At 48.3% G+C, this 27,945-nt stretch overlaps 1 protein-coding gene across 2 annotated transcripts in view; it reads right to left on the bottom strand.

Moving 5' to 3' along the window:
* Positions 1–27,945, bottom strand: part of LOC147722897 (TGF-beta receptor type-1-like) — a 1,593,949-nt gene that overhangs the window by 765,598 nt on the left and 800,406 nt on the right. The window lies entirely within an intron of this gene.

Genomic DNA, 27,945 nt, shown 5'->3' with positions numbered 1-27,945 from the left:
CTAGCCTCTTTCTTTCACAACAAAATCGCAGACATACACAACAGCTTCGAAAACAAGCCCGGAGATCAGCCCACCCCACTCACACCCGAAGATAAACTCCCCCCCAACATCCTTTGCGCCTGGACCCCAGTCACCACTGAAGACACCATCCGCTTGAGGAACTCCATCCATTCTGGATCACCTACCGACCCATGTCCCCACCACATTTTCAACAAAGCAGACTCCATTATCGCACCCCATCTCCGAGACGTCATCAACTGCTCCCTCAACTCCGCTACCTTCTCGGAAAGCTGAAAACATGCCGAACTCAGCGCCCTCCTGAAAAAACCCACAGCAGACCCCACTGACCTTAAGAACTACTGCCCCATCTCACTCCTTCCTTTCCCCGCCAAAGTCATGGAGAAAGCCGTCAACAATCAACTTGCCGCCTTCCTCGAATCCAACAAATCCCTCGACCCATCACAATCCGGGCTCCGAGCCAAACACAGCACCGAAACCGCACTCATCGCAGCAACCGATGACATTCGAACACTACTGGACAACAGAGAAACAGCTGCCCTCATCCTACTTGACCTTTCCGCAGTCTTCAACACAGTCTGTCACAACACCCTTATACAACGCCTCAGCAATGTTGGAATTCAAGGAAAAGCACTGGACTGGATTACCTTGTTCCTCGCCGGAAGAACTCAAAGAGTCCGCCTACCCCCCTTCAGATCAGAAGCCACCGAAGTCATCTGCGGCGTACCTCAAGGTTCCTCACTCAGCCCCACCCTCTTCAACGTTTACATGAGCCCCCTCGCTTCCATCGCACGACAACACAACCTCAACATCATCTCCTACGCAGACGATACCCAACTGATCCTCTCCCTCACCAAAGACCCAAACACCGCCAAAACCAACCTACACGAAGGAATGAAGGAAGTAGCCGAATGGATGAAGAACAGCCGCCTTAAACTGAACTCGGACAAAACTGAAGTCCTCATCCTAGGATCTTCACCCTCCGCTTGAGATGACTCATGGTGGCCACCGGCCCTGGGAAACACACCCACCCCCACAGACCACGCACGTAACATGGGCTTCATCCTGGACTCCTCCCTCTCGATGACCAGACAAGTCAACGCCGTCTCTTCATCATGTCTCAACATCCTACGTATGCTTAAAAAAATCTTCCGTTGGACCCCCACCGAAACGAGAAAGACGGTCACTCACGCTCTGGTCACAAGCCGTCTGGACTATGGTAACACCCTGTACGCCGGAACAACAGCAAAGCCACAGAAAAAACTCCAACGCATCCAAAACGCGTCAGCTAGACTCATTCTAGACGTCCCCCGCCAAGCTCACATTTCCGGTCACCTGAAAGAACTCCACTGGCTCCTCGTCAACAAGAGAATAACGTTCCGTCTCCTCACCCACGCACACAAGGCACTCTACGACCTTGGACCCGAATGCCTCAACACGCGCCTGTCCTTTTACACCCCCTCTAGGGCCTAGGCCTAACCACTGTTCGATTGGTATCTCTTACACAACTTTTTTGATATATGGTTTGAGTGGCCACCCGCCCTCATCCATAATTGTGCAACTTTGTATGTTATACTATGCTTTTGATTTAACGCTTGTGCCCCTTTGCTCATAAAGAGTATTGGGGATTATTTTTAGTAATAAACACATATATTTTTATAATATATACTTGTGTGGTGTCCTTTCATTTGATATTACAGGATTGTGATTGGTAAAACAGCTCGCTTATCACGACCTCTTGAGTTTAGCCTTTAAGGCTGCTTAGTCTATGCTACCATTAAGATAGCTTGTCTATAAGGTTGACTTACAACCAGACACCATAAGGGATTGTTTGGACTGATACAAGGTGGTTCCAGAATTGGAAACATCATATATCAGGCCAACTTCTCACAGGGTGGAGTACTGATGGATGTATCTCCCACTCGTGCATTTGGAGCCTGTACCTGCTGAGCAGGTCCGCCATCTGATTGTCCTTGCCTCGGAGGTGTTCTGCCATGAGGAAGATGTTTCTCTGAATGGCCCACTTCCACATGCTCTGAGCCAGATGAGACAATTGTGGAGAGTGTGTTCCTCCCTGTTTCTGAATGTAGTACATGGCCGTCATGTTGTCCGTCCGGATCAACACGACCTTGTTGCACAGATGTACTTTGAAGGCTTTCAGTGCCATGAAGATCGCCATCAGTTCTAGAAAATTGATGTGCATCTTCCTTTGCTGTGGTGTCCATAGTCCCTGCACAGTGTAGTGGAGTACATGAGCTCCCCATCCCTGGAGAGAAGCGTCCGTCGTCAGGATGATCTGTGGCACAGGCTCTTGGAACGGTCGTCCCTTGCAAAGGTTTTGGGGATTCCACCAATGCAGAGAGTTGTATGCCCGACCGCTCACCAACACTAGGTCTTTCAACTGTCCGTGAGCCTGAGTCCACTGACGTGCTAAGCACTCCTGAAGCGGACGCATATGTAGTCTCGCATCGGGACTATGGAGATGCAGGAGGCCATCATGCCTATCAACTGCATGAACACTCGCGCTGGAAGTGAGTGTTGAGGTCTGAATTTTTGTATCAGCGATTGAATGCTGCTGACCCTCACTGAATTCGGCGGTGCTGTGGCTGCCAGAGTGTTTATTGTCGCACCCAGATACTGCCGTATGTGGGCGGGTTGCAGGTGGACTTTGGGTAATTCAGTGAAAATCCCAGATCGTGAAGAAGGTGAATGGTGTGGGACATGTGGGCAGCACACTGCTGGGCCGACTTTGCCTGGATTAGCCAGTCGTCCAGATAAGGGTAGACGTGAATGTTCTGTCTCCGTAGGTGTGCCGCCACTGTCACCAGGCACTTCGTAAACACCCTGGGTGCCGTGGTGACTCCGAAAGGTAGAACCTTGAACTGGTAATGTGATTTTGGACGGTGAACCTGAGGTATTTTCTGTGTGACGGGTGCAGCGGAATATGAAAATACGCATCTTTCAGATCTAATGTTGCGAGAAAATCTCCCTGACTGAGCAACGGTAGGACTTGCTGCAGTGTTAGCATGTGAAAGTGCTCCGACAGAATGTACTGATTGAGGGGTCTGAGGTCCAGTATGGGTCTAAGGGACCCGTCCTTTTTTGGTATCAAGAAATACAGTGAGTAAACTCCTGTGCCTCTTTCTTCCGCAGGCACGAGCTCGATTGCCCCTTTTTGCAGCATGACGAGGACCTCCTGCTGCAATAAGTGCAAATGCTCGGCAGACATAGGACGGTGGCTTGGGGGTATGTTGGGTGGAGTGGATGTTAACTCCAGACAATAACCGTACTGTATAAGGTGTGTGACCCACCTGTCTGTGGTGATGGACTTCCAGACCAGCAGGAACTGTTGAAGTCTCCCCCCGACAGGTGTTGTGTGGTCGGGGGGCAGTGACAAGGCATCACTGTTTGTTAGTGGCGGAGGATCTGGAGTTGTTGTTTCCACGACCTCTGCCTTTGGTGCTGTTTCCACGATATCCACCTCGACTCTGTTTGGTGAATGTGGTCTGCGTGCCGCCTTTATAGTACTGTTTAGTTTGGGAGAGCTGGCCTCTGGAAACACCTCTAGTGCTTGAGCGACGAAAAGAACCACCCCTGAACTGCTGGGACTGCAGAGCCCCCATGGACTTAGCAGTTTCAGTGTCCTTTTTGATTTTCTCCAAGGTGGTGTCCACCTCTGGGCCAAAGAGATGATCAGGGTTTACTGTCTGATTGAGAATGGTGGTCTGTATCTCCGGCTTGAATCCTGAGATTCTGAGCCAGGCATGGCGTCTCAGCATGACACTAGTGTAAATAGCTCTGGCCGCGGTGTCTGCCGCGTCCAGTGCACATTTAATAGAAGCATTTGATATAAGCTTCCCCTCTTGGATGAGCATCTCAGCTGCCTCTTTGTATTCGTCTGGCAGGTGCTGTAACAGGGTCTCCAGAGTGTTGTAATGTGCCCTGTCATACCTGGCTAGAAGTGCTTGTGTATTTGAAATGCGCCAGATATTGGCCGCTTGAGCTGCCACCCTTTTCCCTGATGCTTCAAACACCTTAGATTCTTTATCTGGGGGAGGAGTATCACCCGTTGTTTGTGAATTAGCCCTCTTCCGGGCATTAGAAACAACAAGAGAGTCCAAAGGCAACTGTCCGTTGATGTAAGTAGGGTCACCAGGTGCCAGTTTATACTTTTTTTCAATTCTTGGGTTTATCACTCTGGCTCTCGTAGGCTCTTTAAAGATATCCCCAGCATGCTTCAAGACACCCTTCAACATAGGCAGAGTCTTGACAGTCCTCTCTGAGACGGAAAAGGTGTCAAAAAGAAAGTCCACTTCAATGGGGTCAGCATGTAGCTGGACGTCATGATTCTTTGTCGCCCTTTCAATAAGGGTATTAAACGCAGCTGAATCCTCTGTAGGCGACGTTTTAACCGCATACATCTGAGTGTCTGGGGTAAAGTGAGGATCACCTGGGTCAGCAGCAGCTGCCCAGGGGTTCATTGGTATCATCAGGCTCAGTGTAGACAGGATAGCTGTATTCATCCTCATCACCTTCCCCAGTGTCCACATCTGAATAGGTGGGTGAGACATCATGGCCATGTGGAGAAACCGGTTCCACAAGAACAGGGGTTGAAGTGGAATCCTTTTTCTTCTTCAGTGGAATTTTATAGGACTCCATCGGCTGTTCCGGGGCAATTTTCCGCTTATGAAGGAAAAGCCTGCCTGTTTCGGCATCGATAAATTGTTCTTGTTGTTCTTCCAACGAAGATTGGCGATGCTTCAAGGCCGGGACCACAGACGTCGACTTCGGCACCGAGGGCACCTTCTCGGTCACGTTGCCCATTCTAGGGGCGAAAGCCTTCGGCGCCACTTACGGCGGCAACGTGAAGTGGATGGGCGTCGACGTTTTCGGAGGTTTATCGACAGGCTTCGAAGGTGGAGGTTTCGGACCGACACTTGAGGCCTTGTCCTTGATGCGCTGTAGTGAGTCCGCCACTTGCTTGGAGAAAGCGGCGGACGGCTGCGTCGACGCGACGGAATCCTTCGAGGCACCACTAGATGTGTACTCGTGGGTCGGTCCGCTCTTGGCCTTGTCTTGTCGACGCGGAGTCTCGAGAACCTTTGGATCACTGAGTCCTTTGTCGGTGTCGACAGTCTTCGGCGCCGATTTGTTCGGCTCGACTGCCTTGACCTTTGTCTTCAGCGTGGCAGACTTCGTCTCGACGCCCTTGAGCTGTTTCTACGGGTCGATAACGCCCTTTTGCTTTGTCGGTGCCGAACGGTCCGAGGGCTTTGAGCCGACCAAAGCAACATGCACCTTTGGTTTCGATGGGGGCACCAGTGCTTTCACTTGCATCGAGACCGTTGTCTTCACTTTCGGTTTCGATTTCGCAGGGTGTGGCTAAATAGCAATGTCCGTAGCCGAGCCCAAAGGCGGGCCGTAGAACCCACTGGAAGATCTTGAGTAAGGCCTAGTGGCGATCCCTCGACCTGAGCCTTTTGAAGCGTTTCGGCCCCAATGTCAGTTTGAGTTAACTCTTCGCCTGAGCTATCTTCCATGGCTCCAAAGGCCCCGTCGTCGTTTCCTACCTCGTCGACGACTTCTTCCACGTCGAGCATTTCAACATCAGCGTCGTAGTTGTAGTTGAGCTCCGACGCGGGATTCGACAGGTTCTCACGAACTTCCCGGTCAGCTCCTTCTTCATTCCCGGCATCGAATATGTTCACCGGCGCCGGTGCAGTCTGCTGGGCCTCCTCGCGCGCAGCGCGACGATGCAAGAGAGTCTTCTTGGATCGAAAACGGGAACAAGCCATGCAACTGGCTTCATCATGATCCGGTGAGAGACACTTGTTGCACACCGGGTGGACGTCGATGTGGGGATATTTTGAGTTGCACACGGGACATCTCTTGAACGGACTCCAGTCCATGATGGTCCGTCGATTAGGTCTCTGGCGTCAAATGGGCCTTCAGCGACGAACTGAGCTGGAAGAATCGGGCACCGAACGCAAGACTATACCGACGAAAAGCTAAAGGCCTTTTGGCCTTAAGAAAGTTTTATATCGATTCCGAGTAGAGTGAACCAATATACATCCGAACCCAATGGCGGAAAAAAACAATCTGAGGATGGAGTCGATGCCCATGCGCACTGTAGTCCAGGGGGGGAGCCACCTATCTCGTGATACTTCGAAGACTCTTCCAGGACAACAATGTGCGATCATCCGGACCCAACACTAGGCAGCGATCTATGCACAGATATGAATTCCGCAGCCCACATGCCTCGAACCAGAACATTCCTACCCTTGAGTTCTACGCAATGTATGAAGCTTCTCTGGCACCACGCCTCCTACAACTGTTCCAGTTGGCAAGGGCACTTGGCTTCCTCCCACCCTCGCTATGGGAAGCCCAAGTAGTGGCAATCCTTAAAATGGGCCACAACCCCTCTATCCTCTTGCAGACTGATCTCCCTTCTCTAGCCAGACTATAAATGTCTCATCAAAATACTCACAGACCACATACTCCCTATTCTACCTAAACTGATTCATACTGTTAAGAACAGCTTTATTGCCCCACTGTAACACGTCAAAAACATACAACATTTATTTGCAGTTATGGAACAGGCTCCCCAAACAAGGTCCAACGCGGGGTGCCTTTCTATTTGACCTGGAATAGGCATTTAACTTTCTAAAACTAGACTACATGTTTTGGGCCCTCCCCACAATACGGCTTTGTCCCACAAATCATAGGTTGGATCTGACTCATAAATTCCAACCCCAACGCAAGAGCCAGTTTGAGTTGCCATATCTCAGAGGTCTATCCCATATATAGGGCACCTGACAGAGTTGCCCCATCCCAGTTATAGAATATATAGAACCAGTTGAAGGAAATGGGGCATTACTTTGGCAACCAAGATGCAAGTGGCAGGAGACATGATCTGCTACCTTCGGCAGACTTGATTTAACTCTCTTCAATTCTAAACATATTTGTTGAGGTCCTAGGCCTTAAATTTAACTTTGCCAAATGCCTTGCTTTCCCGTGTATTGATCACCTCTCAGCACGGCAAATCCAGCTAGGCAGCAAGAGAATACCCTGGGCCCAGTGGGCATATAAATATTTAGAGATTCAAAAATATCACACAGGGGTGGACCTTCCGGAGGGGTAACTTTGACAAGACAGTGAGGTCATTGAGATCTAAAATTTCCTTCTGGAAGATTCTCTCTCTCTTTTGTTAGCGATGGGCGGCATGGCCCTGTCAAAAATGGTGATGCTACCCCACTCCTCTATACTGCTTTAACAACCTCTCAGCTGTGGTCGCTGAATGTACCCTCTATCACCTAGATTCTAAATTACTCAACCTGATCTGAAACATGGGCGGGACGTGGGTTGTGCAGCATACACTGCAGCTCCTCCTTCTTGTGGCAGTTTGGGAGCCCCAAACCTCACACACTATTACCCATCAGCCCAACTCCAATGGGTGGCCCTTGGTTAGCGAGCCATCAGACTGACAAGACTAGGATTCCCTGGGCCAGGATCTGTGAGGGTCACTTCTTTACATTGTAATGTAATGTAATGTAATGGCACATTTTTATAGTGCGGTTATCACTCCAGGGAGCATCTTGGCGCTGGTACCGTTGCCAGTTGGAGTGAGGCCGGCTGACTGTTGGGTTTATGGAGATCCTGCACATTTACACCAAGGCTTTACTGGCGGTATCAGAAAGTCTGAAAATCCACGCTTTCAAGGCTTTTCTAAACTGGCTTTGAGGGGATTTGATGAAGCTGCAGTGGGAGCTTATTCCATGCCCTGGATCCCAATACTGTGAGGGATTTTCCCCCCTTGGTGGCAAGCCTAAAGCTCGGGATCCGCAATAAATTCTGATTTGATGACCTAAGGCTCCGAACTGGTGTGTAGCACCTAAAGCCGTTTGACAGGTACTTAGGACCTTGTAGATGGAAAGCCCTAAAGGGATGACAAGTAGTTTAAACAAAATACGCTTATGTATTGGCAGCCAATGGAGGGCATTAAGTGCAGCCAAGGCAGACTATTTCCTCGGCCAACCAAGGACAAGGCGGGCGGCTGCATGTTGGACAATCTGCAACCTGTGGAGTACAGATTTATTTGCTCCCGCATACAGGCTGTTGCAGTAATCCAATCTTGATGATACAAGTGCAACCGCCCCAGTTTGCCTTGCTGTCAGGGGGAGAAGGTCGAAGAATTTTCTGATGCCTCTGATAATGTTAAAACAGGTACCAGCCACAGTCACCGCCTGTTGTTTAAATGACAGGGAGTCATCAAACTTAATGCCCAGGTTCTGGGCGGTGGACATGGTGTTTGGGGGAGCTTCAGTATCTTCCGGCCACCACTTCTTTGGAGAGAACAAATTTTGATGACCGAAAGACAAAATTTCGGTTTTACCAGAGTTGCATTTGAGATGGTTACTCCTCATCCAATCGAATGTGGCGGCCAGACAGTTTTTAAGATTTTCCTCCGTCTATCCAGTACTAGGATGAGCTGAGTATCATCAGCATATGATATTGTGCTGATCTGGAAAGGTGAGATTAGTTCGATCAGGGGGACCATGTATAAGTTGAAAAGTACCGGGCTCAAGCTAGAACCCTGCGGTACCCCTGTCGTGATAACCTTCTCCTCAGAGGAAAACTCTCCCAGTACGGTGATTTGGCGCCTTTGACTGAGAAAATTCTTCAGCCACGCCAGCACTGCTCCCCCTACGCCCGATTTTACTAGGCGGTTGATTAATATAGGGTGCGAGACCGAATCAAAAGCCGCCGATAAATCTAGTAAAATCAGGACGGCTTTCTTTTCCCTGGTCGATGGCAGCCCGCAGGGTCTCAGCCGTAAACAGGAGGGCAGATTCTGTCGAGTGCTTAGCCCTGAAGCCTGTCTGGTTGGTATGCAGGATATCGTTGTCCTCTAAGAACTTGGTGAGCTGTTTGTTTACGAACGCTTCCGTCAATACTGGAAGTAATGAGATGGGACGTAGGTTCGAGAGTGTTGTAGGGTCAGCTAGTGGTTTTTTCTGTAAGGGCTTTATGGCTGCCATTTTCCACTCCATAGGGACTACAGCGGAGGACAGTGATGAATTAATGATCGCATTGATGATAGGATTTACCTCGTCCACTAAGGCTCGTAAAAACATCGGGGGCATGGATCAAAAGGAGATCCAGACCTGCTTGATAAAATAGCCAGGCGGGACTCTTCTAAGCAGATGGGACAAAACGTTTTAAGACAGGCTGTCTCGGAGTTATCCCCAGTCAACTCATCGATGGGGAGAGACACCGATTGGGGAAAATCTTTGATGATGTCTAAGATTTTTTGCTCAAAGAAGTTAGCAATACAATTACAGAGGCTCGGGGAGGGTGGAATTTCCTGCGAGAGCGATCTGGGATTACTGAAACTATTTACAATCCTAAAGGCTTCCTTCTGCCTATTATTAGCGAAGGATATAGCCTCCGAGTAATAATGTTTTTTGGCAAGTTTAATCGAGGCATGATACCGCCTCCGAGCTGTTTTATAGGTGTTTTGATCGTTGCTCTCATAATTTCGGAGCCACCTCCGTTCCAGTGTTCTAACTTCGCCTAATTCCTCTTTTAAGGCGAGTGAGAACCATGGACAAGATGTTTTTTTTTAAATTTCATGTGAGTTCGCTGGGCCTATAGGGTCCATTTGCCCACTGATTGTGGTGATCCAATCGCAGAAGCGGTTGTTGTCTGTTGAGGTGTAGCCAGTCAAGACGGGTTTACTCCTTGTTACTCCTAGGCCATCGGACAAAGGACCTCTATTCACTTATTTTGCAAACGGCCAGTGAATGCCTGGAGGAGCTTCCCTCTGGCTGGAACCATCCAACCCTAATTCCCACTGCTACCGTTCTGAGGACTTCCTCTGGGGACCAAAGATTAGGTGGATTCCTGCTGGCGTGTGGGAGGAGGCTGGCATCACAACACTCGCCGACCTCTTTACAAAATGTATGCTAATGTCTTTCTAGAAGCTCCAGGATCATCAGAGTGCAAGTGCACGGGGGAGCATTCCAGACCTTTGAGACACTCAGAGTGGCACAGCAAAAACATTGTGTTATTTGGTGCTCAGAACCAACCCAGAACCTTCTAGCCCACACATTACACTCAAAAGGGCACAGCAGACGCCTTGTGACCTGGATATATCGGGCCTTTGTGCAGGGCAAATCACTACCACCCCACCCACCCACCCAGCGGTGCTGGCGCACCTGCAGTCTGGATAAGAAGACTCCTTGGGACCAGTGGCAGCTGGCTTGTACCCAGACTGGTAAGCGCTGGGGTGGGTGGGTAGGGGGGGGCACAAAAATAATAATAAAATTAATTCACTTACCTTCGCAGCACTATATCCTCCTCCCTCAGGTGTCTTCCAGGAAGCTCCCAATGCAGGAAACTACACTACCCAATTGAATAGCGCAAGCTCTCCTATTGCTCCTAAGAGCACTGGAAGCCTGTGCTTTCTCTAAACTAGCTGTCTAAAACAGCTAGGTTAGGGAACTTTAAAATGCACATGTCTGGCTGGCCATCCCAAGACGGCTGTCAAAGAGATATGCACATTTTAAAGTGCACAGCTCCCTGCTGCTGCCACTTGGCGGCACTGGCCCGTCCTCACACTTAGTTCAGGACAGGATGCTGAAAAATAAAACAGTAATAAAAAACCTTATTACAAGTTTTTTTTCAGTTCTGGGGCTTGTGAGGGATGCTCCTCTACTCAAATGGAGGAGCCACCCCTGCTTGGGACAACCATTCTACGGCTTGGAGTGGCTAAAGATCTTAGAATATCCCAGCAAGTTCCCCACAACTCCCAAATTAAGTACATACAATCCTGCCTCACACACAGGACCTACCTGACCAAGACCCGACACCTACACCAGAAATACATCCCTTGGTCCCAGATGAATGCCTGCGCTGTAAGTTAGATTTTGCGCATGTGATCCACAAGTTGTGGGCCTGTGGGTCCCTGCAACTCTACTGGGATGCAGCTCTGCTGGACATTCCCTGAGCCATGGGCCAGCAGACGTTTGACTCTGCATGTCAGTGCCTGTTTGGCAAATTGCCTAGCCCCAAAACTGGGAACATGTAAACGTTTAGTGCGGATGACGAAAGCAGAAAACGTGTGTTGCTTTGTCTCTCACTATTTTTTTTTTTAGTACACAATCTTGGAATCTAAAAACTGAATTATTCCTCTTTTTCTTCCTTCTATGGTCCTTTGATGTTTCTCTTCTTCCAAGTGTCCAACGGGGTTTGTGCCTGGGAAAGAATACAGAGCCAGGTAAGTGTTCTAGCACTCTTTGCTTTCTCAAGAATGGGAAGTGAGGAATTTTCCCCTTAAAAAATTATCTCCAACAGTGCTGTAACGGTTTCAGTGGTTGATTCTACTGAGGTATTTAACGCTAAACGTTTCTCTTCCCTGGTTTTCTTTTATGACTTGTTTGCTGTTTCCTCAGTCCTCCCCATCAGGTCCCGTAGATGAGTGGATTCCTGGGAGAGCCACACTCCTTCAGGAACGTGGTGGGACACCTCGCGACACCGTCGGCTTCTCCCAGATTCTGCCGGTGAGTTTGAAACGGGCGTCTCTTCGTGCCTCGAGTGAGGGTATGGTGAGTCTGGTCATCAGAGTTCTTTCGCTGTGGATTTCCTGTCGCTGTGTATTCGGAACGACTCGTTCGCATCTCTCTCTCATCTTGCTCGTGCGGTGGTGGCTTTTTCTCCTCGTTCTGGACGACACCTTCTCTGCCTTTCCGGGTTTCAAAAAATCCTCCAAGTGAGGGTAGATTGAAATTGATTCTCCTGTGTACGTTACGTTGACAGAGAAAGAATGACATAAGTTCTGTTCCTTAAATGGACCGTCTTCCTTGTAACACAATTCTACCTCAAGGAATGTGGTAAGTGAACGGTGAAGCTGTAAATAAGGAGAGGCATAATATAAGGGGGGAATTGATTGTCTTCCTCTACCTTCTCAAATACATCATGAGGCGGATCCGCCACTTTGTGACAGAAGGCCACGACTCACTTCATAGATCTTGCACTACTCCTGGCCAAGCGGGCAGTGGCAATGAAATGGAAATCTGTCGCACCCCCCACGATCTAGCACTGGCAAACAGAGATCATTAGATGGGCACAAGCAGAGAGCAGAGCCCTCTGACAAGAAGAAAAGACAGAGCTACGTAAAAACTCCATAGCAACATGCTGGGACACGATCCTCCAGGACTTCATATCACACATCCGAGATGACACCTGACAGCCCTAGCTACCTCGTTGTGAATCTGTGCCAACTGTCTCTACACCCGCCCTCTTCCAACAGCAACTCCGACTCTGACTCCTTCTCCAGCTGCTCCATGCCATCACATTTCCCCACTGACATGTTCTGTAGTAGGGGTATTTCTGTGATAGTCATAATGTAAATGTAAATGTGGCGTATTTGTATAGCGCGAACAGTGACCCGGAGGCATCCCGGCGCTTGTACTCCTACCACAAGGGAACCCCTCCTGGCTTTTCCTTGTGGGGTGTCCACTCCTGGGCATCCCATGGTGAAACCAGGCATCCCTTGTGTATCAGGGGGCCTTTGTGGAGACTAAGCAAGCTATTGCCCAGAGTTGCAGCGTGGGACCCATGCTTAGAATCGGCACTGAGGCGAGAATATCCGGTCAGAGGAATTTAAGCCCGAAACCCGCCGAGGCGGGAATCGAACCCTGGTCCCTGGCCAGCGTTCTGCATCAAGGTCTGCCGCTCTAAGCATTGAGCCACACTTCTCCACATAATCAAGTGAATAGTCCCGCCCATGTGCGTGGACCCCGGAGCACTTAATTAGATATATTCTCTTAAGTTGTTCTCTTCTGCAGTCCTGCATAGACACTTAAGAGATAATTAAAAAGACAATAATGCAGCCTAAAAACAACTAGGCTACTCTGGCCATTACTTCATCCTGAAGGGAAAAGGATAGCCAGGTAACAGTTACATTTAACAATTTTACTGAGCTTCACACATAGAGAAACTCCCCTTCACAAAGATCCTTTTTTCATAATAGAGATGAAGGGTTGGACAAACAAGCCCCATAGGCTGCCATTATGTGTCTGTAAATGGATACAGTGCCTTTAAGAATCCTTCCAGAGACCCTTGGTATCCCATAATGCACAGCCAAAGGCTAGTTACTTTCAGTTCTTTTTGAACGCGTATAAAGCAAGGTCTGCTGAATTCTGTACATCATGGTTTCATCCAAAGGGGAGGAGGGCGGGTTGCTTATGATTATCACAGACCCCTACTACAGAACTGGAGTTACAGGTAAGAAACTACTCCTTCTGTTAAACTTTTTATTGGATTTTATATTTTGACACGTCATACATTACTTTATATTGCATATTTGACTGCTGCAGCATTACATTCAACATTAACATTTTCATGACTATGAACAGCGGGGGCAATTACAAAGGCCACCAATTTGCCGACCTGTGAAAGGGGTCTTCCCAGGCACCTCTGTCTGAGTTGCCAGGGGACATCGCGAACGTGGACGATGGTAAGATTATAGCGTGACATCAACCCATACGCTAGTCTCTAGTCCATAGCCCCCTGCCAGGGGTGTCAGCAAATGGCTATACAGGTTCTGAACTGAACTAGGGGCTCCGTAACTCAGGGAATGATGGGTCGGGGTGGGCTGGTGGTCACACAAGGTGGGGGCTAGTGTAGCAGAGGGCCGGGTCATGCTCTCTCCTGTGGGCTCTTTTCGCCATCCTGCGCAAGATTGTGGGGTCAGGAGGGTGGTCCGGCTATCTGGCTGAAGTAGCAGAGGGGGTGGGAAAGGGTGCGTCCGTGGGCGGATTGAAACTACTCCTTCTGTAGTAGGGGATCTCTGTGTATAGGCATAATCATGTGAATAGAATGGCAAGCCCATCCCAAAAAAAAAGCCAGCGGTGGAAGAAACAAACAGACCCACTATTGTGCAAATAGATTCCTCAGTAAAGCCTGCCTAACCTGAGCATCTGCCCTGGCATCAGAGTTCAGGCAGTAGTGTTGAGTAAAGGTATGGACTGACTTCCAAGTGGCAGCCTTACGGATTTCTGTAATAGGGACGTTACGGAGTAAAGCAGCTGTAGCAGCTTTACCTCTGGTAGAGTGAGGTTTAGGCTTACTAACTAGAGTCTTGTTGGCTTTCTGATAACACAACTGAATACAGGACGCAATCCACCTCAAGATGGATTGCTTGGAGGTAGCAAGACCAGTCCTGACAGAGCCATACTTAACAAACAACTGATCTGATCTACGAATCTCCTTAGTCTTATCTAAGTAGAACTTCAACACCCTTCTAACATCGAGAGAATGAAGGGATCTTTCAGCAGGAGAGGAAGGATGCTGAAAAAATGTGGATAAAGAAATAGTTCGATGCACATGAAACTCTGACACTACTTTTGGAAGGAACTTAGGGTGAGTTCTCAAGACTACCTTAGAAGAATGAAACACTGTGCAAGGCTCTTGACAACAGAGAGCCTGGATTTCACTCACTCTGTGAGCCGATGATATGGCTACAAGGAAAGCTGCCTTCCAGGACAGATGCTGGAGAGAAGCCTTATGAATGGGCTCAAAAGGCTTTCGCATCAGTCTAGAAAGCACCACATTAAGCTCCCACGGAGGTGAAGGAAGCCTAATGGGAGGAAACACTTTCTTCAAACCTTCCAGAAAATCTTTGATGACTGGGAGTTGGAAAAAGGAAGTTTGTGAAGGACATTTCCTATTTGCAGTTAAAGCTGCTAGGTGAACACTAATGGAATGAAAAATCAGGCCGGATTGAGCCAAATGCAGCAAATAAGGAAGAATGACATCCTCCTTGCAGGAGGCAGGATCTGCATTCTTAGAGGCACACCAAATGCAAAATCTCCTCCATTTAAATGCGTAGGAAGTCTGTGTAGATGGTCTTTTCGCTTCATTTAATATCTCCATACAGATCTGAGGGAAATTTAAATGTCCATACTGCACTAGCTCAGGAGCCATCCCGTCAAATTCAACGACAAGAGGTTGGGGTGCACCATCTGCCCTCCAAACTTCGTGAGAAGGTGCGGCAGGACAGACCGATGTAGTAGATCGGTGAACCACCACTGACGGGGCCTCTCCGGAGCAATGAGGATCATCTTGGCCCGTGATTGGTAAAGTTTGAACAACACTGTTGTGATCAGGGGAAGGGGGGGAAAGCGTAGAGAAAGCTGTTTGACCAGTTGATCCATAGTGCATTCCCCAGCGTCCCTGGTTGGTAGAACCTGGAGGCGATTGCAGCATTTTCTGTTTTCTGCGGTGGCGAACAGATTGACCTCCAGAGTTCCCCATCTTTCGAATATATCTTGCACCACATCGTCGTTTAAGACCCACTTGTGATTTTCGAGAACGAGTCTGCTAGAGAGCGTCTGCCTGAGCATTTTGCACATCCGGGAGGTGAGTCGCTGTGATGGTCAAGTCCCTGGCCAGAAGCCAATGCCAGATCGTCTGGGCCTCCTGAGACAGTGGGCGAGAGTGGTATCCCACCCTGCTTGTTGAGATAGAACATTGTTGTTGTGTTGTCCGTCTGCACAAGCAGGGAACTGGTACGAAAGGAAGGCTGGAAGGCTTTCAGTACCAAGTGAACAGCTCGAAGTTCCAGGAAGTTGATGTGATATGTGGACTCCTTCCCGGACCACGTGGCCTGTATCTGTAGGTGATCCGAATGTGCACCCCAGCCATGGAGAGACGCATCTGTCACGGTGGTCTGTCTTGTAATCTCCTTGTGGAAAGGAGTCCCTCTGAGTAGATTGTGTGGAGAGCACCACCATCGTAGAGACTGGATGGCTTGCTGTGACAACACAATCCTGTCCTCCCAACTCCCCTCTTTCTGGTTCCACAGATCCTTCAAACATTCCTGCAGAGGCCGCATTTGGAGGCGTGCATGAGGAGTGAGAAAAATGCATGAGGCCATGGAGCCCAGAAGAGAGGACACATTCCTCACCGTCGGGAAGGTTATGGTCATGAGAGTCTGAGCCTTCTGAAGGATTGATAAGCGTCTCTCCTCCGAAGGACACACGATTCAGCGATTCAGCAGAACGGATGTCCTGTTGAAATGCAGTTGTACTTCCTGAAATGTAGCTGCCTTGATCAGCCAGTCGTCCAGGTATAGATAGACGAAACCTTGCTCTTCCGGAGGTGTGTTGCGACTACTGTCATGCATTTTGAAAAAGTCCTGGGCGCTGACTTCAGACCGAAGAGAAGCACTGCATATTGGTAGTGATTGGTGCCAACCAGGAACCATAGGAACTTGCGATGTTTCCTTGCCATGGGCACATCAAAATATGTGTCTTGCAGATCTATTGCGCATAACCAGTCTTCCTGATACAGCTGAGGGTAGATCTGATGCAGGGATAACATGCAGAACTTTGCTCAGCGGATCCATTTGTTCGCTTGCCGCAAGTCGAGAATGTGTCTGAATTCGTTCTTGTCCTTCTTGCGTACGAGCAAGAATCTTGAATATAGACCTTGTCCCCTCTGGGTAGGAGGAACTAGTTCTATTGCCCTTTTCCTTAGCAGGGTATCGGTCTCCACCTGAAGCTCGCGCAGCGGGTGTTGTGAGCGGACTGGCGGTATCGATGGAGGAGGGCTGGTGAAACATAGACAGTATCCACTGCTAACAATATTCAGCACCCAACTGTCCTGAGTTATCTTTTCCCACTCTGCCAGATAATGTTGAATGCTTCCCCCACCGGAGTGGGCAACAGAAGAGGGGGAAGTAACCCTTCAGGGCTTGAGACCCGCTGAGGCCTTGTTCCCTGGTGTCGAATGCTGGTTAGACCTTCCTCTCGACTGGCGTCTCGGAAACGGCTGAAATGACCGTTCAAACTGTTGCTGTCCAGACTGATGGCCCTGCCCACGCTGGATTCGCTGAGAGGAATAACGCTGTTGGAAAGGGTGGAAAGTCCTATGCTGCTCCTTAAGCTTTCCAAGCCAACAGCTTTGAGGGTTTCCTTCTCAGCCCTCATGCGGGCCATCTCCTCGTCCGCATGGGAACCAAAGAGGGTGGTACCCGAGAATGGAAGGTTAGCGATGCGCTGCTGAGCCTCCAGTTTTAAAGAGGTGAGACGCAACCAGGAATGCCATCGGAGAGTAACGCCATGGCAATACTCGTGGGCTGCAAGGAGAGAGGTGTCCGCTGCCACGCTGATAATCTGTCTAGAGACCATCGGTCCCTCATTGAGTACCTCCTGGAAATCCTCCCGTTTGCCCCTAGGTAGGAGGTCTATGAACTGGTGAAGAGACTCCCACAAGGAATGGTTGTAACGGCCCAGCAGGGCAGTAGAGCCCTAAGGAATGCAGGGTCAGAGTCCGGGGGACGGTATTTCTTCTGGAGCCTCGGAGGCAAAGATTTTTCAGAGGCAGGCGTAAGGAATAACTCCATCGCCGGTTCCTCCAATCCGGGTACCAATGGAAGCAGAGGTTGAGAGGTGTGCTGTAGGAGAGTAGGGTCTGCTTTCCTATGGTCACTCCAATTTTTGCTTTTTGCTTCACTGGTTTTCGACATAATGTGGCTGTGGGCCTGCTAATCAGACCCACAGCCTGCTGTTCTCTCTCTAAATTCACATTCATGTACTTTAGGTACATCACCAAATTGGTACTGGACACCTTATCAGCCCCTGTACAATGTACTATAGGTAGCCAGGGCATAGGTGCATCCGAAGCCTACCAGGGGCTGCAGCATATCTTTTGCCACCCCTGGCTGGCCATTCAAACAGACACAACTGGCTGATCACTCAGCTGGGGCAAGGTGGTGTAATCACCCCTTGCTTAGATATAGTATATCTATATCTAAACCTATATCTGGACACATATATACCTATCAGTCACTCCTATGGCAGGCCTTAACAATCCTGGAGGCAGAGTGCTTGGTTTTATGTGAGATGGTGCTCTTGCATGAGCTGAGCCTGTCTACAGCCTTTGGAGCCATTTCCTTATAGCTGTGCCAGGATATTGCCATACCATATACTCTTAAGTGCATTATAATCCTCGTGGTTATTGCTAACTTTGGTTTGGCTTTATCAAAACATGTTGTGTAAGGTGTCACACACTTTGGAATACTACCCCCTTCCTGGTTCCATCCTGGTCACTGGCTAGTGACCCAGACTCTGTCCCCTCTGGTTTCAGGTACTCTAAATCTTCGATCCACCCTTGGATCCAACCGGACTCTTCCCTCCTGGCCGCCTGCAGCATCTTCATCTCCAGGCTCCATAGATCTCCGCGACAAAACCAGACACACTTTGGCACCTTTGCACCCGCTTCCTGTGGGTGAGGTAACGATCTAACACTGGTGCTCCTATAGTGGTTTACACCCCTAGTGTCCTAGTTTAAAGTGGTTTAATTCTATTTCAGTCGGAAGACTTCCAAAACAGTAACTTTATTACTTTTACGCGCCATTGACTTTGCATTGGTGCATGCGTGTGCTTTAGGCACTGCACCCGTGTCCCGCGGGCCTCTCCCGACTTCATCACTGCTAGTCCCGAGTAGTCCCAGCAATTCACAACGCCCTAGGCCTTACCATTGTTCGAGAGGTGGTACTTATACCACTATTTTAGTATATGGTTAGAGTGGCCACCGGGCCTATCCAAAATTGTGCAACTTTTGAATGTTTAACTGTGCTTTTGTTTAAACGCTTGTGCCTCTGCACTCAAAGAGTACAGAGGATTATTCTAGTAATAAATATATATTTTTATAATATATAACTTGTGTGGTATCCTTTTATTTGGTATTACAGGATTGCATATGGTAAAGCAGCTGGCTTCACATGCCCTCTTGAGTTAAGCCTAAGACTGCTAGGTCTATGCTACCCCTAGGATAGTTTGTCTATAAGGTTGACTTTACAACCACCACTATAAGGGATTGTTTGGACTGATACAAGGTGCATCTGCTGCAGCGTCTCAAAAATCACCGACGTAGTGGGAGTAGGCACAGACAACAAAATTCCAAGTTTCACCGCTCCCCTCACAAGAACCTCCTGGAAAGTGGCAATGCCATCAACAGGTGCCACTCTCAGAGGTGGCAAATCCGATAATGTGGGCAAATATCTCCCCACACTAGTGGATTCCGTGTCCCTAGTACATCGAGAACGAGATCTCTCGTGACGACGTCTCCGGTGAGACCTTGTAGAAGAACGGTGTCGGCTGCGTGAGCAATGTCTTGGCCGGGACCGTGATCTGGCCCTTCTAGGTTATGGAGGGAGCACGGGCACCAGAAATCGAGGGCACCGTCAGAGTCGGAGGGAGAACTGCAGGAGGCGGAGGAGTTTTAGGAGGGGCGGAGGAGTAGGAGTCCTGGGCCGCAGGGGCAGTGACTGACGAGGAGCCACATGCTGAACAGAAGCAGGTTCCAGTGTCCTAGTTGGAGAATAGGTCCTGGAATACTCAGAGTTTGAAGTAGATATCACCCTTCTCCGCTTGCGGGCTGGCCTTGAAGAGGGAACCCTGGATGTAGTGCCCCTAGACGGCGAGTGTCGACGTCATTGTGATCTACAACTTGTCGACGACGTTGAGAGACGGACCACAGAGGGAGACTGGTCTTTTGCCGTCTAGCTACGATGATACCTACTCGACGTCGACTGGCTTCTTCTCGACATCGAACGTCTCTTTGACAGTGAATGGCGGTGTCTCATCGACGACGATCGCCGATGTCCCCTAGACCCAGATCGACGGCAATGGTGCGTCGACGTTGACCGGGATGCCCTAGACGTCGACCTCAGTCGAGGCCTCGACGTCCGTCCCCTCGACGTTGATCTTCAACGTCGCTTCGACCCAGAGCCCTGAGTCGACAGGGAGCATATAGTCGTCATACCTGGTCTATGTTGTTGCCTTCGATGTCGACCGGGACCAGCGTCGTGTTTGAACCTTCTTTCGAGTGGGGAGCCCCCAAGAGTTCGACGCATGGGTCATGGAGGAGGACTGGTTCTCTCCTTGCCCAGATGTCCCACTTGCAGCATGTTGTCTTCTCTGCGCCGGGCCTTGAAGACAAAACTTTTTTCCCTGTCATGCAGGATCCTCCTGGAGAAGGATTTACAGATGGTGCAGGATTCAGGAACATGTGAAGTAGGTAGACAGAGAATGAAAACTCTGTGGGCGTCCAACTTGGACTTCTTCCTCCCACATTCAGGGCATTTGTCGAACAAAGATGGCATTTTTACAAGAAAAATGTGGGCTAACTGCCCGAAAAAGACAGCAAAAGGAAGGAAAAGGCCAAAGACGGAGTAAAACACTCCAAATAACTTTAGAAATCTTAATTATTGAAAAATATACCACTCAAGGTAGAGCTCAATGCTCCAGGGTCCTGCTAGCAGGTGCCGGAAAAAAGAACTGAAAGTAACTAGCCTTTGGCTGTGCATCATGGGATACCGAGGGTCTCTGGAAGGATTCTTAAAGGCATGGTATCCATTAACAGACACATAATGGCAGCCTATGGGGCTTGTCTGTTCAACTTAGTCAAAGGGAAATCCCTGGGTGTACGCTAGAGCAAGTACGTATTGTGTTGCTATGTAGGTTCTACCCAATCATGCACACTTTTCTTCTACAGACATCAAGGGAAAAATATATGAAAATTAAAAATAGATTTCCACACTAAAAATGAACGTTCACAGTCTTTTTATTATTATAAAAAGTGAAGACTCCTCTTCACAAAAGAATGAATTAAAATTTCAAAGAAAACTCTTTGAACAGATACAATAAAATTAAATAGACAGTTAATAGCAAATCATTACACACATGATCAAAAACAATATCACATTCATAAGAATTATACGACACGAGATAAAAAGGAGAAATAATCAATACAAATACCATACAAAAATACAATTGGATCCTTTTGACAAACCCCCTAACACTGTGGCCTTAAGATTCTCCCGCCACTGTTATTATAGATCCACTGGTCTTTCTTTAATATTGGTGGTGCAGTAAACAGTAACAATAATACATGAATATCTGTTACTTCCTTGACCTTGTTTGGATTCTAATACAGTAAAAATCTGTTCAACACTTCATCTCTATCATGAAAAGAGGATCTTTGTGAAGGGGAGTTTCTCTATGTGTGAAGCTCAGTAAAATAGTTACATTTAACTGTTACCTGGCTATCTTTTTGACTTCAGGATGAAGTAATTGCCAGCGTAGACTAGTTGCTTTTAGGCTGCATTATTCTCTTTTTTATTAAGTGTCTATGCAGGACTGCAGGAGAGGACAACTTAAGAGAATAGTGCTCCTGGGTCCACACACATGGGCGGGACTATTCACATGATTAGGACTATCACAGAGATCCCCTACTACAAAAGTATTATTATAGAATATAATATAAGATCTCTGGGCTTTGTCAGCAGAGCCCATACCTTAGACCATAGACTGTATTTCTACATCGCAGGTGTGTGTTGCGCTTCTCCCTGAACAGGTCCCTCACCAAGTGTCTCTCACCTAAACATGTCTCCCCGTAACATCAAGTATAAGCTTCAAGCAGCAGCTGCGTTTGTGTGTTTTGTCTAGTTGCTAGGGCCTGACCAGAATAAAATAATAAAGGGCGTTGTTTATTGACCTTGCTTACAATGTTCAGACTTAACTCCATGAACAAGCAGAGAACGAACATTGCAAACAGTTCTCATGTGAAAGACAAACAGAGTCTTTCAAAAATAAAGCTTTGTAACGTGAACAAAAGTTGAATCATGGCTGTAGGGCTCATGCTAACTTAGTAATGTCGACAATGTCCCAATCAGCCACTGGACAGGTCGTTGGTTTTACAATAATAAAATCTAAGCTCAGTCCTAGTAGTGGGCCAAAGAGCAGTCAGGCTTTACTAGAGGAAAATGTGTTAAGCATTTTAGAGTACCAACATGGACAATAAGAACAAGTTACTTACCTTCGGTAATGCACTAGTAGAGAGAGTCTAGCCGCAGATTCCTCAAAGTCTGAATTCTACCCAGGCATCAGACTGGACACAGATATTTTTCAGCAGTACCTCTACGTGCTGGGGGACGGCGCTATACGACTCCGTGATGACATCGACTTCGGCTGTGACATCAGTGGAGTCATATTAGTCCCCTCTGATACACAGCCGCCATTTTCTTCTGTGAAACTTTCAGCACCAGAACGCGGAGCCACTATAGAAACTGGGTGTGGAAACAGTGTGCCGAAAAAGAACAATGTACTTTCAAAATAATTACTAGAAAAAGGAACTGAATGGTACGGTAAATACCAAGGCAAGATCTTTGAGTTAAGACCAAATTGTTTGTTGAGTCCCACAACTACCTGAAACAGTGATCACCGGTGTAAAGAACCAGTGATGAAAAAGGTACAAGCTCTATATTACAGACCACTCGCGAAGTGGGAGGATGGGTAGGGCGGTAAGGAATCTGTAGCTAAACTGTGCGTGTACCAGATAATGCGTTACTGAAGGTAACTTGTTCATGTGATCTCTCAAGCTGCAGATTCATTAGGTAGAGAATCCATATTCTGTGAGGCTGTAACAGCCTGATTTACCAGACTATGAGAGATAGGATACCTGAGGAGCCAAGTAGGGTCCCAGGAGCAGGTAAGTGCCCGCGAGATGTAGCACGGTCCACCAAGACCCCTGCATCAGGCTAAACCCAAGTATCCAACAATATGTCATACAAGGCATCACTGTATGGAACAACAGGCTCCAACCCGGTCTGACCTTGATAAAGGACATCAATCAGGATGTGAGTGGACTTCTCCAGGGTAGGCAGAGATAAATCTAAAACCACTGTCACACTCCTCAACATATCTCCAAAGGAAGAACTCACCTCAGTAGTAAGACTAGGAGGGGAAAGTAGTCCAGAGGCTGGGGAAGAATAAAGTCTACTAGCCTCACCAATTGTAGATAGCCAATTCTCCTCCATAGGAAATGGAAAATCCTCAGAAATAGGCTGTAATAGCCCAGATTCCTCTGTATCACCTACCACAAGATGACTTCCAAAAGCCCCACCAAGAGAGGGAAGTGGAAATATAACATTCTCCTGAACTGGCTCTATCAACTCCGTACCTGACACGGATCAACGCCGAGAAGGTGACTCTTCGACGTTGAAGGGAGAAGGGGAAAAGACTGATCGACACAACCCATATCAATGCTGGAGCCGGCTGATCAAGAATGGACGCTGAAGATGGAAACCCCGAAGGGGTGTTAACTGGTGTGGAAGCGGATCGCCCAGTGTTGACCCAACGACTAATATGGCCCAAATGACACAGAGGACGAGCTCACCGCATGACCCCTCTCACCTCCATGCAGCCCGACGGCTCTGCAGGGGACGGTGGGGGTCCAAATATAAAATGAAGAGAATTCTAGTATTCCTTTATTTAGGCCATGAAAACCCCCAGCTCCAGAAAAAACAGGGAGGCACAGGGCTGAGTCATGGCCGGGCACCTCAACCTGCGAGCAGGAGTAGCCATGAGAGGCGGATTCTTCATGTGGTAAAGTCGGGATGCTGCGACTTCAACCTCCTACACTTACCTTGGGAAGTCAATGGAGAGCAATGTCCCCATGAACGGCTCCAGCTCCAGGATGGAGACTGACACAAAGCCAGTTGCAAATCCAAGAGCTTTATGAGGCGTTCCTGGAGAGCCTTCAGCTTCTGGAAAGAGCCGCATTCATCGGAGTCAAGGTGTTCTCCCAAACACCAGATACAAACTGAATGTGGGTTTAGAACTGACATGGTACACTGTCTAGGGGGTCGAGTTACCCTGCCAGAGTGTTTGTTCCACTTTCTTGGGGATTACCAGGGTCTTCGCGATCCGCAGGTTAGCGGTCCAGCTTCCTTGTACAGGAAGTAGACTGGGAGACCAATATGGGAGGCATTACCAGGTGAGCCGCATATAAACCCGCTGCGCTCAACCAAGCGTGCTTAGGATTCGGATTCCTCCCCTGGCTGGAGAAGTTGTGATTCGGTAGTCCCGCTATGCAAATACTTTGCATACTTTCCGTCATCCAGCCTCTCAGGTAGCTTGCCAGGGTACACGCGCATGAGTGCCGGTGTACTTTGCTGTGTTGGGGCACGCGGAGGAGCGCGTTGTCGCTTTCTGTCCATAGTACATGTGCAGGAGTGCTGGTGTACCATTCTGTGTTGTGACACGCGCAGGAGCCCGCAGTTGCTTTCTTTTCTTTGTATACGCGCAGGAGTGCTTATTTGCTTTAGTCCCATGTTGGTGTTGGCACTGGAAGCGTCTATTTCATTTCAGGGAACCATACTCGCTAGATGACAGTTCCTTTCCTGTGATGTAACAGGGACAGCACTTTCTCCCTTCTGTGTGCGGATGAGTATAGTACCAGCTCGTACCACGTCACAAGTGAATACAACATACATCTCACAACGTGTTTGGATGTCTGTATGGAAACCAGTATGAATGTAATCCAAGGGTGAAAAAATATCAAACCATATAGTTTGTCCCTACAGGCAGTGTTCATAAAGGGGGGCCTTTCGTCTTCCGTGGGCGTACACACCAGGTTAACACTATACACTTAAGGATTCCTTCTCCCGGTCCCCATCTTCGCCCTGTTTAGTATATACTCTATTACAAGGGAAAGGTGGGAGACGGTGGAGGTTGTTCAAGTCATATCTGCGAGATTCCTCCGCAAGCAGTAGGTAGGACTTGTGGTTTCCTGACCGGAACCGAAATTTGTTGAGTACAAGACCCACATGGCTTAAAACCTGAAGACATGTAGAAAAGGCACACTGTGGGGTGGGGGTCAACAGGTACAAGCGCCATCTATTACTCCTGGGCCTCACATTAGCCAAACGAGACATTGATAAAACTTGGAAGGCACCCCAAGCCCCGCCACTGGCCGCCTGGCGAAATGGCATGGACTTTTGCATGGGACTGGAGCAACCCATATTCATGGCCAGGGGCTGCCCCCGTAGGCACTTTAAAATCTGGAAGAGGTGGGCTGATTACCGTGGGCTGGACTTGGACCCTCCGCCTGAGGGGGGCGACCACCCGACACTTTGACGTTGGACATCTGGCAACTCCGTGAAGTGTCTTGATGGACTTGGCATGTTTTGATGTAGATACTTTATTACACTTCAGCACCGGCAGCAGTGCACTGGGGGGGGGTGGGATTGGGAGAGGGGGTGGGTGTTGTTGTTTCATGTAAAAGTCTGCTGATGTTATTTTTGCTCCACTAATGGTTGCAGTAGACTCCGGATGTCGGAGCTGTGCATGATATGTGAGATCAGGCAATAAAATATGTTTTAAAAAAAAAAAGAAAATGCACACTGTTCCCACTGACAAAACGTGTTGAAGTAGGCCAAAAACGGCCTGAGGAACCATCTGGAGGGGGCTTGTATGACTCCATTGACATCACAACCAGAGTTGACGTAATCACAGAGTGGTTTGGCGCAACACCTCGGCACCCAGAGGTACTGCTGAAAATTTCCGGATCCAGTATAAAGCCTGGGGAGAATTCAAAAGTTAAGTTATCTGCGGATAGAGGTCTATCAGATGTAATTGACATAACTCAAAGGAAATCCAACACCAATTTATAAAAATAAAGCAGATTTACGTTTGCAGTCAATAGGAAGAGGGCTCTAGTGATAATTGGTCACTTGCAGGTTGAGTTACGTGGAGCCACAGAGGGGTAAGGCAATGTGCGTCCCAGGACCAAGCCACAACATTCAGTTCAAATTTACCTGGCCCAAGGGGAAGGGTTGCAAAGTTGTTCTGGCTGTTCTTGGTGCTGAGGCAGAAGTCGCGGCAGAGCTGGATTTACCACCTAGACCGTGCTGGGGAGGAAACTGATGCAAAAGGTTACCAACGGGCCACTGCAGTGGTCAGTTGAAGGGGGGTTGCTTGGTTCCCTCTTGTTGCAGCATTGAGTGAGATGATGGTAACTGGACTGGTCACCAACAACAAGCCTTGGTAGCGGTAAGTTTAGCAAGATGATTTTTCGACGTCCAGGGGGAAAGGAAAGCTGCTTGTAAGTTGCTGGAGGTCAGGACTGTGTTTCCCATAATGTACTGAAGCATCTACTTTTGGGCAATCCCTTAGAGGACCCAATGGCCAGCGATTCTTTGATTCCAGGAAGCTGTTTTAACCTGTGGTTGCAGTGGATTAGTCCTGCTAGTCCAAGGGAGTCTGCAGGTGGTACCTTTGGCTTTCAAATGTGTCCCTCTGTCTGGGGGCTGGTCTCTGGTCCAGGACGAATTTCAGTTGTGCAGTTTTTGGGAGCGTTGTCACTTGTGCAGAGTATCCCGCCTTTGGTTTGTGTAGCTCCAGTTCTCGATGACTTGGGTCTCTTCTTTGCAGTCTTCATGGATCTGAGTTTCTTGTGTCAGGGGTGTCCCATCAATCCTAGTTTTAGGGGTATGGGTGCAAGTGGCCAATGGGATACTTGCCCCAGCGGCTAGTCCGTCCCTGAGGTGACTACATATAGGGGGGCAGTGGGAGGGGGTGTCACCTTTTCTACCCAGAGCCCTCTGTTCTGCAACATCTAACAATGGCAGAAACCTTCCTTGGCTATACAGAACAAGTAGCTAACCCTAGGTGAGTGGCTAGCCTTCCGGAGGTGTAGGTCATCACACTAATTGTCCTGCTTCCCTGGGTGAAAATGTACCTAGGGGGAGGGCAGCTTCCTCCTCTGGCAATCAGCCTGCATGCATATTAGAGGGGATGCATGCTTTGAAGCTACCGCCCTGAAGTGCCACTTCACTAAACAGCCTGTAAGGGTGGGAGGTGTCACCACCTTCCCAGCCAGGCCTTTGTTTATTATTCCTGGTAGTGTTCACTCTGCCTATCAGGTTAGATTCCTGTCTTAGCAGAAGCAACTGCAGGCTGCCTGCTTAAGCACAGGAAAGGCTGAGACAACCAGGTTGGTTACCTCGAAGGTAGCACCCTGGGTGAATGCCACATCAAATTCGACATAGGAATCATGTCAGGTTAAGGAGGCACATTGTTTGATACCAAATGTGACCATATTTGGAGGTACTATAATGCAGCTGACGACCTCAGGCTGCAGGGTGCCAGCCCATCTTATCCCATTGATCGCTGATCATTTATAGTAGTCCTTAATGGAAAGGGCTACTAAAGGGACAAATAAACTTGCATTCATATGTTCACACTTTTAATATACTGCACCCCATTTCCTGGTATTAGGAGACCTACCTTAAAGGGTAACTGACATATATTAAAGCTAGAACTTTGACCTTTCCATTCATGGTGAGGGCAAAGAGTTGAAGCAGTTTGCCTGGTTACTATAATGGCAGCCCTGCGGTCACCTATGTACTTGGGTCACTCAGGGTTGCACAAATAGTGCTTCAGGCCCTGGTGAACTCTATCACCCAGGCCCTGGGTACCCTTTTTACAATTTTACTAGGGATATATAAGTGGGTGAAAGTTCTCGCCAATTGGGAGGACCAATTTGCTACATCGTATTTAGGGAGAGAGCACTGGCCCTGGGGCCAGGTAAGCAGGTTCCAGTGCACTTTCAAAGTCATAAACCAGCAGCTACTAGTGCAAATGGCAGCAAAAAGTGAGATGAAACCTGAAAAAAACATGCTTTCCTACAAAGGTCACTTATCTAACACTACCAAAACTATAATCTATAGGGAAAAGTTAACAAATTTACACCACAATACAACAAACATAAGTCTCTGTTCACTACAAGTCCCTCTGCATAATGTTTAGATAAGTGCAGTAGGCAACACTTGCTGAGGAGTAAAGTGAAGAAAGGTGAAGCCTAATCGTTGCCTCGGTGACCTCAACAGAATGAAAACAAACATTCTCTATAGCTAAGAACGTTTACATACCAAATTGACAATCCATCAGAAAAATGTTTTTTTTTTTAAACCAAGGAAATGGAATACATTTTGTATATTATTTAGGATATTCTGGGATAAAACAAGCAAGCATGTTTTCACTCACAGCTTTGTCCTAGGTAAGATATGCACAT

Source organism: Lissotriton vulgaris, chromosome 4_1 (genome assembly GCF_964263255.1).
Source record: "Lissotriton vulgaris chromosome 4_1, aLisVul1.2, whole genome shotgun sequence".
Taxonomy (NCBI): Eukaryota; Metazoa; Chordata; class Amphibia; order Caudata; family Salamandridae; genus Lissotriton; species Lissotriton vulgaris.
The sequence above is the reverse complement of the archived record's forward strand: the minus strand, read 5'-3'. Positions and strand labels throughout refer to the sequence as shown.